This window comes from Pinus tabuliformis, chromosome 1_2 (assembly GCF_031772625.1).
Source record: "Pinus tabuliformis cultivar Carrire ecotype Pingquan chromosome 1_2, CPIR1, whole genome shotgun sequence".
Taxonomy (NCBI): domain Eukaryota; kingdom Viridiplantae; phylum Streptophyta; class Pinopsida; order Pinales; family Pinaceae; genus Pinus; species Pinus tabuliformis.
The window spans coordinates 458144484-458159803 of record NC_142298.1 but is presented as its reverse complement, the minus strand read 5'-3'; positions in this window follow the sequence as shown (position 1 = coordinate 458159803).

Here is a 15320-nt window from a genome sequence, read left to right as displayed (position 1 = left end):
GCCCACAAGGCTGAGTACAGGATTAGGTGCCACCTTCTTTTATGAAACCCAATCATCCTTTGCAACATACGCTTCAGGACTTTGTTGATTGCCTCAACTTGTCCATTGGCTTGCAGATTATATGGAGTAGAGCTTTCATGAGATAGCCCTAGCTTGGCAGCTAATTCAACCATCATATGATTGCGAAAATGCGATCCATGATCTGTAACTATAGCCTGTGGTACGCCGAACCTGGCGACTACATGATTGAAAAAGAAAAGGGCAGTTGTTTCACTAGTGTTATCCAATGTAGGCATCGCCTCGGCCCATTTGGTAAAATAGTCAACAGCGACTATAATATACCCATGCCCCCCGGTCGAGGTGGGGTTACATTGCATGAAATCGATGCCCCACTTGGCGAAGGGCCCAACAGCAACTATCGGCTGTAAAGGTGCGGGTGGTCGTCTGGTTTTGCTATCAAAGATTTGACAAGCATGGCAACTTCTGACTGCGGTTATGCAATCTTTGAACATGGTTGGCCAGAAGTATCCTGCTCGTAAGATTCTTTGTGTTGTTGCATATCCAGACTGATGCCCCCCACACGTGCCTGAATGACAATCATTCAGGGCTTTTTCGGCCTCCTCATGGGTAAGGCACCTCCTCAGAACTGTATCGACACCACGACGGTAAAGTGTATCACCGACGATCATGTAGTCTTTTGCTTGGTATCGTATACGTTTTTGTTCAGAGCAAGAGGTGTTAGGCCTGAAATTTTGGGTTTGGAGATAAACTATGATATCTCCATACCACTCATCGCTTACAAATATCAGAAACAAACTTTCATCCACGATTGACTCTTCCGATGTTTCATCGTTGGACGATGATGGGAGATCGCACAATAATTCTGCGAAAACTAGGGCCTTCTTTGATTTGGATTTTACAAATTCCAGATCAAACTCTTGAAGGATCGCTATCCATTTTGAATATTTGCCCCCCAGCAACTGTCGCGACAGTATATAAGTCATGGGGTTGCAATCTGACAAGATGGTAGTTTTCCGAAAGAGGACATAATGTCGAAACCTTTGAATCGCTTGAACAGCTGCAAGCGCTAGTTTTTCAACATAAGAATATTTACTTTCTGTATCATTTAAGTGTTTACTTAAATAATAGATAGGATGTTCAATTCCATCGACTTCTTGAACTAAAACCATTGCAATGGTCGTATCTGCTGCAGCCAGATACAGGTTAAAATCTCTTTGATAGTCCGGGGCGTACATTAATGATGCTTTTACTAGACAATCTTTCAGAGCATCAAAGGAAGATTGCGCCACCTGGTCCCAGACAAAAGGTACATCCTTTTTCAAAAGACGAGTATAACCCTTAGCAAGTTCTGCGTAATTTGGAATGAACCTCCTCAGAAAGTTTGCTTTCCCTTGGAGTTTCTGAATCTGAAGCAAATTTGAAGGTGGAGGAAAATTAATGATTGCCTGAACCTTGCAGGGGTCGAGACGAATCCCATCTTTAGAGACTACAAAGCCAAGTAAACGACCAGAACCGACGCAAAACACACATTTGTGCGGATTGAGTCTTGTAGTGTCGGCAACGTAGAAATATCGCTCTTAAATGCTGCGGATGATCAGTCCGCTTTCGCGAATGAGCCGGAAGATCGTCGAGATAAGGTTGAACAATGTTCTTGATGTCATGGAAGGCATAATTCATCGCCCTCTGAAACATCTCCCCTGCGTTCTTTAAACCAAAGGGTAATTTTCGATAAGCGAATGTGCCCCACGGACAAATAAATGCAGTCTTTGACTGGTCTTGTGGGCAGATATTTATTTGATTATACCCGGAAAATCCATCCTTAAATGAAAAGATTTCACATCCAGCGCATTCATCAATTATCTGGTCGATGAAGGGTGTAGGGTAGTTGTCCTTTGGACAAGCTTGGTTTACATCCCTATAATCAACACACACTCTAATCGTCCCTTGTTTTTTCATAACAGGGACAATATTCGATACCCAATCGGTTAGAGGAACCAGGTAGATGAATCCAGCATGGAGGAGTTTTTCAACTTCCGCCTTAATGGCAGCGGCTTTCTTCGGGTGCACCTGCTGAAGTCGTTGCCTTACTGGTTTGACATCAGGATACATTTTAATTTCATGTTCAACGATACTCGAGTCAATGCCTGGCATTTCATCATATGACCACGCAAAGACATCTCTAAATTCGCGAAAAAGAGCGTTATATATTTCCAGTTCTGAAGGGGAACAACCTTTGCCGACATAAATATTCTCTACAACATCTGTTTTGGTCGAGATATTTATGGCTATAGTCTCTTCAATATTGGATAGGTTTCACTCGGAATCCACCATATTTACAGTATTCGTTAGGAACTCAAATACTGAAGGGTGATAAAGGTCACTTTGAGTATCTTCTTCATATTCCGGAAGAAGGGAACGATGGTGGTGATCATTCCATGGTGCCCCCTCAATCATCATTGATTGTAAGATTCCTTCGTCAGTCCCATGTACTTTCGACCAAGGATCTAATGGGGTTCCATATTCTCTAGATCTATCTACCCAAACGCTTGACGAGCGTTGATTTGGGCTCGCCTCCCATGCTTGAAACATTGATTGCTACAATATTTCTAAAGGGCTTGGGGGCAAAACCATTGAATGATCCATGTTGACCTTCGTGGAAGATATCATGTTGCAGGTCGCTACAAACGGTACATTTCCTGTATAAATAGGAGGTGGTAGCGCGAAAGTTCCCATCAATGTGGGGTCTTTCAATAATCCTACTCCGATATCTTGAATTGAATGGTTGCTCTCATGGATCATGGGAATGCTTCCTGTAACTTGCGAACCATTAGGGAGGAAATTCTGTTGGTCGACGATCGTAATCCCTCCTTCAAATGGGAATGCGATCTTCCTAAAATAAGTCGACACGACAGCTGCCATGGCATAAATCCATGGTCTACCCAGTAGGATGTTATAGTCAAGATTTCCATCAATGACTTCTACATCAATTTCTACTGTCTTTCCTCCTAGTTCAACTTTCAAGTTATTAAGGATACCGTAAGGGGTATAACTCCTTCCGTCGAAAGCTTTTAATGTCGTCGAAGATCGCAACAATGTTGGAGATCCTAAAGTTTTCCAGCAACTCATTGAAATAATACATGTCGAGGCTCCCTCATCAATTATGGTTCTGTGAACAGTTTTGTTGAGTGCTTTCACTTGAATAAGGAAATCTAGCTGAGCTGGTAATTGAGGATCATATCCCTTGTGATCAAAGGATACAAGATTGGAATCCTTAGGATCAACCCCACCAATTGCCGATAACAATGCCTGCCTTTGGGTTGGACAATTTTGTAGCACTTCAAGAGTCGACATAGCGGATGGCGATTGGGCCAAATCTTCCACTATATTATAATGCTGCGCCGCTCTGGTGCGAGGATTAAATGTCGACTTGTGTACTACACCCTTCGGCGGTTTTATTGTTAATTCAGGGATGGTGGGCGTTACAACTTCTGTCGAAGTTGTTGCCGAACTACTTGGTTGATCTTTACCTTTTTCGTTCGACACCTGAGGATTCCCATAATCTTTGTTCCTTGTCGAAATCAAAGCATCATTCTGTTGTTTCGAAACCGACAACATAAGGACTTGCGACGGGGAAGCATTTCCGCTATCAACCAGATTTTGACCTGGGTTGGGAAACGGATCAGTCAACACAGCTGAGGTTTGGGAACTTTTAAAGAACCTTTTTAACTCAGCTTTGAATGGGCAATTCTTTGTGGTATGATCCTTATCATCACATATTAGACATGGATAATTTTGTTTCCCTCTGCCAGGAGGGTTTGAAGAATTTTTTCCAGGGGATGACTCACCTTGTTTCTTCTCCTTCCCTTTGTTTTGTTTCTTCTTGCTTCCTGGTTGATTGGTTTCTTTGCCTTTATCTTCTGATACGGCATTTACTTCCGAAGCAAGAATCTCTTCTTTTGCATTTTGATCTGAATTCTTACGGGCTTTGTTTGACGAAGCCTTTATCGATTTCACGTTTGCTGTGCCAATCATGCCATCACCGGCATGAGAGTCACTATTTGATTTAGGAGGGGGAGGAATTGAAAACTCTGGTCTAGGGGCGTCAGGTATTTTTTCATAGAGTGTTCTGGACTGAGTATAAACTAAGTCCAAATATTGTGCACGAGCAATCACTTGCTCCTCTGTTACGACTCCCCCCTTGGCCACATCTTCCGTAATAGCCGGAAGTAACGACTTTATAAACCATTCAGCTAATAGCTAATCGGGAACATATGTTTTCACCATCCTACGACGACGACACCACTCATGTATATGATCAGATATATGGGTAGCAGTTGTCTGTTCGAAGTTGGTTAATATTTCTGTTCCCGTTTCATACCTTATCGGTAATTGAAAATGGGTCAAGAAAGTCATGGCTAGGGAACTAAAGTTGTCGAAAGAGGCTCTTGGCAATTCAATATACCATTTAGCCGCTGGACCTGTCAATGTCCTCTGAAAAAGGCGAAGCCTTATCGAATCGTCATTAAGGGTGTTCGACGAACACCACAGATGAAAAGTCATCACGTGATTCGACGGGTCTTCACCTGGATTTCCATTGAATTTAGGAATGTCAGATGGAAGTTTATGAGGAATCGCTGGCCACCAAGGGGCATAAGCAATCGGATCGTTGGTTAAACGGTGTAAATCGGGTAACTCTAAAGTTGCCACGAATGGTAACTGTTGATTCAGGTTAGGCGAAGCGTAACCAGGGTACGATGGAATCGCTTGAGCAGTTGGCCTTTGCATACCAGCATAATGTAATTGATGTTGGTATGACTGATACGGTTGGTGGACCTGACCACTGTAAAGTGGTTGGTTTTGACCGTTTTGGATATACGGTTGTCCACTATTCGCAAAGATCTGCTGCTCAGAACCTTGGTACACTTGCTGGAACTGCGGTTGTTGGTATTGTACAAGCCATGGTTGTGACGCCATGTTCTGTTGCGCCATGCTAACCATTGGACCAAGGTGTGGGGTAATTGTACCCGTTTGCACTTGTGTCGTCCCACCAGTTGGCGATTGTGGTTGTGACCCATGGTCAAGCGCCTGTTGCATTACAACCTGAGAAATCTGAGGTTGACATGTAACAGGCATCGCTTGAACTTGCGACACAGTTACAATAGCCGGTGTGGTTGGGATGTTCGTCACAGGTACACACTGTTGCATAGAATATACAATCCTTGGTTGTTGAGGTAGCATAGGTACCCAACTACTTGATGCAATTCCAGTATAACCTGGATACGTTGAGAACTGCCATATGGATATCCTCCCGGAGGGGGTAATGAAAGGGCATACTGCCCCCCATATGGTAGCGATCCGGAACTCAGAGGAATTGTTAGTCCTTGAGGACTAGATGGCCCAAATTGACCTCCATGAGGATCAATCTGTCGAGTTTCAACATAAGAATTACCGGGTATTACTCCGGATGAACAAACTGGAACAGACCAGACTATCAAAATAGTCCCTTGGTGGACTCCTTCTAGCTGTTGAGAGCTAGTTGGGACAGTTGGTATGCCGGCAAACATCGTTGGAATGACGGCAGGGGCTTCTGCTGTCGCTGTGTCATTTGACACAGTCCTAGATGATGACGGTTGTTCAGACATTTTAAGTCTATCCAATAGATTGCCTAGCGATTCTACAGGGACTTCCACTTGTGGTGGATTAACCTCTGATGAAGGAAATAGAGTGATCTCGACTCCAAAATGGGTTGGAGTACTTGCTTGCTAATCCTCTGCAATTTCCTCTATCGCAATCAAACCCGGTGGAAGAGGAAGACCGTCAGGTCCATAAAATATTTCTGGTGCCGAAGAAGTGGTTGCTTCGACAGCGACAGTTGTTTGGGGAGCAAAACTTTCTGGACCGGTTACAGATGGAACTGGTTCAGTTACACAAGTATTTGCCCCCTCTACTTTGCATTTGAAAGATTCAAACACAGTTCGATTCGGTACTCCCTTTGTTTATGAAATGAATAGAAAAAAACACAAACAACCAACAAGATACGATCCCCAGCGGAGTCGCCAATTTGTTGTTGGGAAAAGTATCCAATACAGAATGACCCTATCCCACTCTAAGGGTGATAGTACCTCAGCAACAACCGAATGCAAAGCTATTCAAGATTACTTCTTTATGAGATGTAAGAGAGAGGAGGAAGAGATCCACTAACCGTTATCTTCCGCTAATGATTGATCCAATCTTCCCTCTTTGCTGCTTGCTCCCAGCTCCTTGCTCTTTCACTGGCCCAACTACACAAAGATCCTGCAAAAGCACAAGAAAGGGAAACTACAAGAAGCATACATCCATAACTGATTCAAGGATTAGAATAAATCAAATATACAAGCATCAATACACCATTAAGACACATGCATATAGAAGAACCTCAAATGCTTTATTAATGGAAGAAGTAAAGTTCTGAGAGTGTTACAACCATAAGAGGCCCAATCCAGCAACACCTCCCAGCAGAAAGAAATCTCCTCTTCACCTCCTTCAAAGCAATCACCCAATAGTTCTATACTCAAACCAATAGCACTTCCTTACATTCACAAGATTCCAGCCTCCCTAGACCTCATGAGAGAGCTCTATATATAGGAGTTTTGGAGAAAGGGTGAGTCAGCTTGAGGCTGGCATGAAGCTGACTAGTGTCCTCTCCCACTTCAGTTATACTTCAGTTCTTGAGTCCACTTGGAGTTTCTTGCTTCCACTTGGAGATCTAGATCCTCTTACTCATCACAAGGCGAATTCCCTGATCCAAGTGTCATTTTGGAAGCTTCCTGGGCATTTGACACCTTGCAGAATGACTGTGCCACTTGGCCAATCTCGCCCAGCGCAGGTAGCCTTCATTGCTTTTGACATTCAGCGCAGGTACAGAGTGGAGCAGTTGACATTCAGCGCAGATGCTCAGTGGAGCAGCTGACATGATCCAGAAATAGCTTGTTTTTGAGTGTTTTCAGGTGGAGAACTAATTTTCAGTGTTGTGGTTTGCTGACCTTGTTCCTCTAGGGGTAGGAACAACATGTTTAGGGACTTTGGATCCCTTAGATTATCGACATTTCATGCTTCATGCTGTAAGGCACAAAAATGTCTATAACACTGGGCATGTGAGTGATATGAATGAGAAGTAGGTTGAGTGGGGTACTGAGGTGGATAAGACCATGGAGGAGGCATGGACCATGAAGGATGAGCATGGGGACCCCAGGAAGGCATAGGAGTTGATTGGTCGGGGCTGTAATAAGCTTGAGATGCCCCTTGCATCCCCTGCTGATAAGGTCTAGATCCTTGTGGCCTCCTTTGGTTGAGGTAATAGAGAGGCTCTGTGGGAGCTTCTGTCCCTTGGTACATGGCTTTAAACCCAGGTAAGGTTGGGCACTGGTTTGTGGGATGGTCCTCCTCACAAACGAAACACACTTCAACCGAATGCAATGGACATTCGTTCTTAGGGTGTCTCCTTGTGCACCTAGGGCAGAAGACAGCCAAGGCTCTCTCAGCTTCTTCTTTCTTTTGCTGAATCCTGAATGTGTCAAGCTGCATAGCAATGGTCTGTCTCACCTCACTCTTAAGATCTTCTAATTGATTTTCAAGCTCATGTTTGGAGAAAGGGACACTAGTTGAGAGGTGGTTTCCTCTACCTCGTTTCCGAGCTGCCCTGGAGTGGTTTCTAAACACAGTCTTGATGTCCTCATAAGGCAGTTGGTAAATATCCCCCCCAGCTAACATGTGAAGGGTATCTAAGAGGTCTTCAGGGACTCCTCGAAGCAGGACCAACTTGAGGGATTCGGGGTCAAGTGTGCACCTGGCCCGCTTATAGCTTAGTTGGAACCTCTCCTCATAATCCTCTAAGGACTCATCATTTCCCATGGACATCCAAAAGATTTCCCCCTTTGTTTCCTTGGACCTACAGTAATCCCGGTACTTGGTGTTGAAAGCTTGCTGCATCTGAGCCCAAGTGGTGATACTATTCCTAGGTAAGCCCATGAACCAGCGTAGTGATGCATCCTTAAGAGTGGAAGGGAAAAGTTTCAACTTTTGCTCATCTTCAGTATAGTCATAGGTTCTACAAAGGACAGCAAACTCAAACAGGAAGGTATCCGGATCTTCAGTGGTCAACCCATGGAAGTGAGGTAAGGTGGAGGGGCTAATGTTCTTCATTTTCATCTCTCCATTAGTCTCTCGGATGGGTAAGGCACCTTCTATTCTCTCATCTTCTCTTCTATTGTCAGCCATAGCTTCAGATGGAGTGGTCTCTAACTCTTCTTCTACTACAGGATCTTTGGATATCTCAGGATGTTCACCTATAGGTTCCTCTGGGTCACTGTCACCAAAGAAGAGAGAAGGGTGACTCAGTGATGTGGTGGCGGTGTTTGGTAGGAATTTGCCTGATCTATCTCGGTTCCTACGAGGCATGAAATGGAAAAGACTTTCTTTTTCTTTTGATTGTTTTTGCTTTGCTTTTCTTTTGGTACCTGCAAAACTGAGACAGATTGATCTACACTAACTATGAAAGATGCAGAATTAAACTGAAAGCAAGAAAGAACTATTCTACTTTGCTCAAATGAAATTGCAAGAATGGAAATGCTAGTCTACGCTTGCAGAAAGGAAATGCTAATCTATGAAAACAGGAAATGCTAATCTATGAAAGCAGGAAATGCTAATCTATGAAAGCAGGAAATGCTAATCTATGAAAGCAGGAAATGTCTATGCTACTTTTGCAGAATGGAAATGAAGTAAACTACTTAGCAGAAGGCAAGAGTAAGAAAGTAGAAGAAAAGCAACAATTACTAATACTCTGACGCTTCCCCGGCAACGGCGCCAAAAAGATGGTGGGCTCCAGTATTGTAGCAATAATGCTACAACTCCTAGAGCTTCCTATCTCTAATTTTATCAACCCGGTAGTTCGTACAAACTTGGAAGCGACGGTGTTGTATGCACAAGTACTAGCTCTTGTCGCAGCTGTCACTTGGTTAGCTAGCACAAGTCCGCTAGGGCTCAAGCCAACTTCTATATGCTCACAGAAGAAGCTTTATGAATGATGGACGAAAGCTAACTCAAAGGAGACTAGTCTATTTGCAAAAAGAAACTGAAAGCCAACAAAGCATGAAAACCCTAGTAAACCCTAATTTGACTAGCTAGACCCTTACAATGCAAAACTGTGAATGAAACCACTACCAATAATGCCATTACTTGCAGTGAACTGAAATACATGCATCTAAGCTACCTGCATCTGAAAAGACATGTTTTTGTATTTTTTCATTAAGTGGTTGGATTTATTGTGATGATGCTTTTGATTAGGGTTTGGTTGTGCAGGAGCGGTTGGAATGGAAGGAAAGCATGGGCAAGGTCAGGATGGATAGGGGAGGTCCTAGAGGGTCTCTAGCATCAGTCCACAGAAGTCTACCACGTTCGGATGCTCAACAACCGAGTTTGCAGGCTTCTACAGGAAGTCTGCAGGGCATCCTACAGGAAACTCAGGGATTTCTACAGGAAGTCTGTGCAATTCTACAAGATGTTTGACCGTGGAAGTTTTGGGAGATGGTGAAGTGTTGGGGTGGTGTGGGAGGATAGGTGAGATGGAGATGGAGCTGGTGATGGCTCAGGAGCAGAGAAATCAGATGGAGGAAGAGTGCATGCAGTGGTTTGATGGCTTGGAAGGATGGGATCAACGAAAGGTTAAGTAAATGAAGCTACGTGGCAATAGATGAGTTGGAGGATAAATGATCTGGACAGAGGCCGAGTGGGTGACTTGAGGAGAGATCAAGAAGAAGAAGAAGGAAGTGGAATGATATGGAGCAGCGTAAATGAAACAAATGACTTATGCACCAAAAATGAGAATTCATTAACCTATGATAACTGTGCCATGAAACCTATGAACAACAATGGAAAACCAAGAAAGGAATCTCGTGCATGGAAGTGGAATGTAGAAGTATGGTTCAATATCAAAAGTGCATGGATGGATCTTCAACGAAAATGTCTATGTTGTAGCTTGCATGGAAGTGAGAAGAACTGCGTTTCTTTTTGGTGGTTGGTTATGGACTGCACCCCAATCCCTAAGCAGAGATGGCAGTGAGCTTTAACAACCTTTTTCTGGAGATCCAATAAATTATAACTATCCTCCTATTGAATCTAAGCAACTGAAAGCAAATTCACCATGAACTAATCCTATTCATCCTCATGAAAAAGACTAAATTAACAGACTGTAAATTCGAATTGCATGTTAAAGTAAAGACTCAAAGTGCTGGAACGAAATGCAAATAACATTACAACACCGAGGAGATCTATTGCTCTCAGGTTGGGCCCTAACCTGAGAGCTATAGCTCCCTTAGAAACTCAGAATGAGATCAAAATCTGCCTGCCTTTATTCATAAACGAAAATTTGATGTCATGACAAAACTGGCTTACAAAAGGAACAAACACCGAGCTGTAGCTCGTACTTCCAAATTGCAAGAGTAATACAAAAGTTCAAAAAGCCTCTATCCAAGGCTACGGCCTTAGTATTTATGCAAAATGATCATCCAACAGGTGTCCTTGATTTGTGGAGCTCGGCTGTCCAACTGAAGGTTAAACTGCTGATCCTGTAGAACAGTTATAACTGCTGTTCCTGTAGAACAGTTGGCTGCCTCTAAGCTCGGTGGGGAGATTGGTTGGAGCTCGGAGCTATGGTGGGAATCACGAGGAAGGTCCCCAAGACTGTGGACATCCTCTCCTAAAAACCAGCAGTGCCACCTCATTGTCTCCTTGTCTCCTTTTTCGTGGTCTTTGCTCCCTTTAATGCCAAAAACCTGAAATCATCATGTATTAGTCACGTAGATAGAATGCCTACCCTTCTTCCTACAAACAACACGAATAAACCAAGAAATGAATGCATAAGCAATAAAAAATGAATGGTTTGAGCAAAGCAAGTAGGCCAAATGAGCCCAAATTGTACCAAAAATTGGGGCTCATCAACTATGACTTTTGAGGTGGATGGTATGCACATTATACAACCACTTGATTCTTATCAAGGCCTGAGATTCACTGAATCGGTCAACAAGGTTGAGTCACCTAATGTGTTGTATCAATTATACCACATCACTGTTGGGAGGTGATAATAATATATTAATCCCACAACATCTGGATCTATCAATTGGTTTAGTATTCAAAGTACCAAAGTTGGCTTCAAGGCTATGATGGAATATTTCCAGCAAGGTGCTCATGAACTTAGTTCTTAACATTGTGCCATTATTCAATGTGTTTGTTGGATTGGTACTAAGGTATGTGAGTATACTATTTTCAATGCTAATAATGTTGTCAATTTTATTAAAGAAATTGATTCTTGTATAGAGGAAAGTCAAAAGATTCCTTTAATGAATGTAGCTCTGAAAACAACCCCACAAGGTGGTGGGAAGCCCATCAAGATCAGCTTCAAGATTGGAACACAACTAAGGTTGTTTTGATTTATTGGTGTCTTCCACCAAATGAGATTCTAAGAAAAATCCCCATTTATGATGGTCGTACCTGCCCCCAAGAACATGTTGTGCATTGTTGTTCCATATGGCAGGTTGATGGCCTAACAGTTGAATATGGCCACATTTATTTATCCATTCTTTGGGAAGCATTTTGCAAGCTTGGTTTTTGCAGGAGGAGTTTAAACGAGAAAAGAAAATTGGGAGGTGTTGTCTATCCAGTTCTGTACATTGATTTTAATTCTCTAACACTGATGAAAAGATTACTTTTCATTCTCTAACACTATTGAAAAGATAGCACAAGCCCTTAGAGCCATCAGGGGAGTATTTTTTTTAGGTGGGGATATTTTAGCAAAATGAGGCAGGTATGGATAATTTGCACACGAATTTGACTTAGGATTTCATGAATTTGTTGTTCACAGTAAAGTTAATAATGATATGGATGATGACCTATAGGAGCTACAATATTTTTCCTTTAAAGAGTCTGAAGGAGAACGAACAATAAAAGATGATCCTGTACATGATGCTCCACATCTGGAGCCTCTCAAGTTGAAGAAGATGCATATTGGGGCCGACGATAAGCTGAAGCTTGCTTCTATTGGGGATTATTAGGATGACTAGACCACTCAAGAAATATTTGACCTTCTTAAAGAAAATGAGGATCTATTCCCTTGCTATGTCCTAGAATTGAAGGGGATAAAAGGGAACTTGGGAGAAATGAAAATCGCACTAAAGCCAAATGTGAAACCAGTTAATCATTGACCATATAGATTGAATCTGCGAGTCAAGAGGATAGTGAAGAGGGAAATTGACAAAATTCTAGTTACTGGCATTATATTTCCGTTTCATGAAGTTGAGTAAATAATTCCCATTGTCATTTAGGATAAGAAGGATTCAAAGGAAATTTGAAGATGTATTGACCATCGCAATCTCAACATTGCATGTGTGCATGACTTGTTTCCAACTTATTTTAGTGATGAAGTCTTGGATAATGATGGGGGTAATAAGTCCCATTATTTTACAAATTTTTTCTCTGGGTATCATCAAGTTTGCATTGTGGAAGAAAATAAGAAGAAGACCACCTTCACTACTGAATGGCGATCCTATGCTTACAATGTTATGCCCTTTGGGTTGAAGAATGCCCCAGTTGTTTTTTAGTGAATTGTTATTGTTGCTTTCCGTGAACACATACATAAGTTTCTTGAAGTTTATATGGAGATTGGATTGTCTATATCTTGCTCAAGAAACATGCTAGCTTGCTGAGGGTTATGTTTGATGGATGCAGATAACTTCAAATATCTTTGAACTTGAAGAAATGCATTTTTGTTGTGCCTTTTGGATATTTATTGGGGCATATCATCTATAAGGAGTGAGTATGTGTGGACCCTACTAAGGTTGTGGTAATACTAAATATGTTTCCACCTACTTTTTTCTTACAGTTGCGGTCGACTTTGGGACATATTGGTTATTATCGCATGTTTATAATAAATTATGCCTCAATCACAACACTTCTTGAGAATATTTTAGAGAAATATGAACGCTTTTTGCGGGTTCATGAATGTGATGTTGAATTTGATACTTTGAAGGAGAATATTGACAGTGCACCTATCTTGGTTTACACTGACTGGAATAAGAAATTACATGTCCATGTTGATGCATTCAGAATTCCCTTGGAGCTATACTAAAGCAACTAGGTGAAGGAAACTTGGATCATCCTATCTACTTTGCAAGTAGGAAACTTTCCGACGTAGAGAATAATTATACTACTACAGAATGGGAATATTTAGCTATGGTTTATTCTCTCCAAAAATTATGACATTATTTTTTGGGAGGTCCATTCAAGTTTTTCATGAATCACTCTACGTTGAAATATTTAGTGAACAAACTTGTGCTTGAGGGAAGAATTTTTCATTGGTTATTGTTATTTAAAGTTTAATTTTGAGGTGATTTTCAAGTCAGGAATATCTAATGTGGGGCCAGACATTTTTTCCAGGTTAGAGTCAAGAGAATCGAGGGGATCAATTGACGACTAGTTATCAGATGCTCATTTGTTTCATATTGAAGATGACCTTGATTACTTAGAAGATATTACCACTTTTCTTATTTCATTTTAATTCCCTTCTGATTATGATAGTGTGCAAAAGAAACATTTTTTGGTCAAAGCGGCAGAATATCAACTTATTATGGGACAACTATATAAGATGGGACTTAATCAAGTTTTTCTCCATTGTATCCTTGATCATGAATGTGAAGGTGTATTATGGGAATGTCATGTTGGAGGGAAAGATACTTCTCGAAAGGTCATTCAAGCTTACCTTTGGTGGCTTACTCTCTTTAAGGATGCAAAAGAATATGCCAAGGCTTACGATGTTTGTTAATAGGTTGGCCGACTATCACGTCGTGATGAAATACCCTTGCATCTAGTACAAGCTCTTGCTACTTTTGAAAAATGGGTTGTGTATTTTATTGGGCATATCCACCATCTTTCTTGTCATTCACACGCTTGATATATCATTTCCGCAACAGATTATTTAACTTAATTGGCAGAAGCTACTTTGGTTAAATATTACATTGTTGATACAGCTGCTCGATTTATCTTTGAAAACATTTTTACCAGATTTGGTTGCCCATGAAGACTTACCAGTGATCCAATTTCCCATTTCATTAATGAAACCATTTAGGCTCTAATGCATAATTTCATGATACAACATCATAATAGCACTCCTTATCATCTGTATGCTAATGGGACTCTTGAATCTTTTAATAAAATTTTAGAGAAAGGGCTTACCAAGATTTGTTCCACAAAAATAGATGATTGGGATGAATGATTTCCTGCTACTTCGTGGGCCTACTGAACTACAGTCAAACTGTTGCACCAGTATACTCCCTTTGAACTAGTTTATGGAAAACAAATTATTGTTCCTATTGAGTTTATTGTTCCTAATCTTTTTATTTCTCAAGCAACTTGAATGTATGAAGATGAGTCCATTCCTGAATGAGTGTGTGACTTATTGCAATTGGATGAGTCTTTATTTCTTGCTCATTTTCATCAAGCTATTCAGAAGAAGTGCCAAAAGGCTTGGCACAATCGACATAATAAAAAAAAAAAACTTTTTTTATGGGCAATCAAGTATTTCTCTATGACAAAAAGTATCACAAGCATCCTGGTAAGCTTCAAATGCATTGGTTGGGTCCCTTTTATGTTGTGGAAATCAAATATTCTAGTGTTGTTCAACTTTCTCAACTTGATGATATGATGTTCTCTGCATGGGTGAATAGCGCTAACATGAAACCCTATTTTTTGTTCCGCCTTTGAAATAATGTGTCGTCTCCTTGTGATAGTAATAAGTAGTATTTAGGGTAGTAGCTTCAATAAGTCTTATGACAAGTTAGTAGTTTTTGTGTTTTTTGTCCTTTCTGCAAGTTTGATGTTTTTCTAGTTGTGACCCACCACAACCCATTGTGGTCAGGGATATTTTGTCATATTTTTTCTTATCAGTGTCATTAATACTTGTCTTATTTTCCATTATTCTCAGTCATGTCAGAGTTATTTACCAAATATGTCTTCCAATTCTTGACAATACTTCCTTCTACCATTAAATTTTCTATTAGATCACAACATTCATTAGTATGTTTCTAGATCGCCTACCAGTAATTTAAATTTAATTCAAATTTCCTGCATCTAATGGCTAAGTCCCCCACCCAGACGATTGTTTTATATTCCTCCTCTTCATCTTCATTTCCAAATTTTCCCTTCATGCATTCTTAGTTTCTACTCTGGCTCTGCTATCGCCTATTCATGAATCCTCCATGCCTCATCACCCCCCC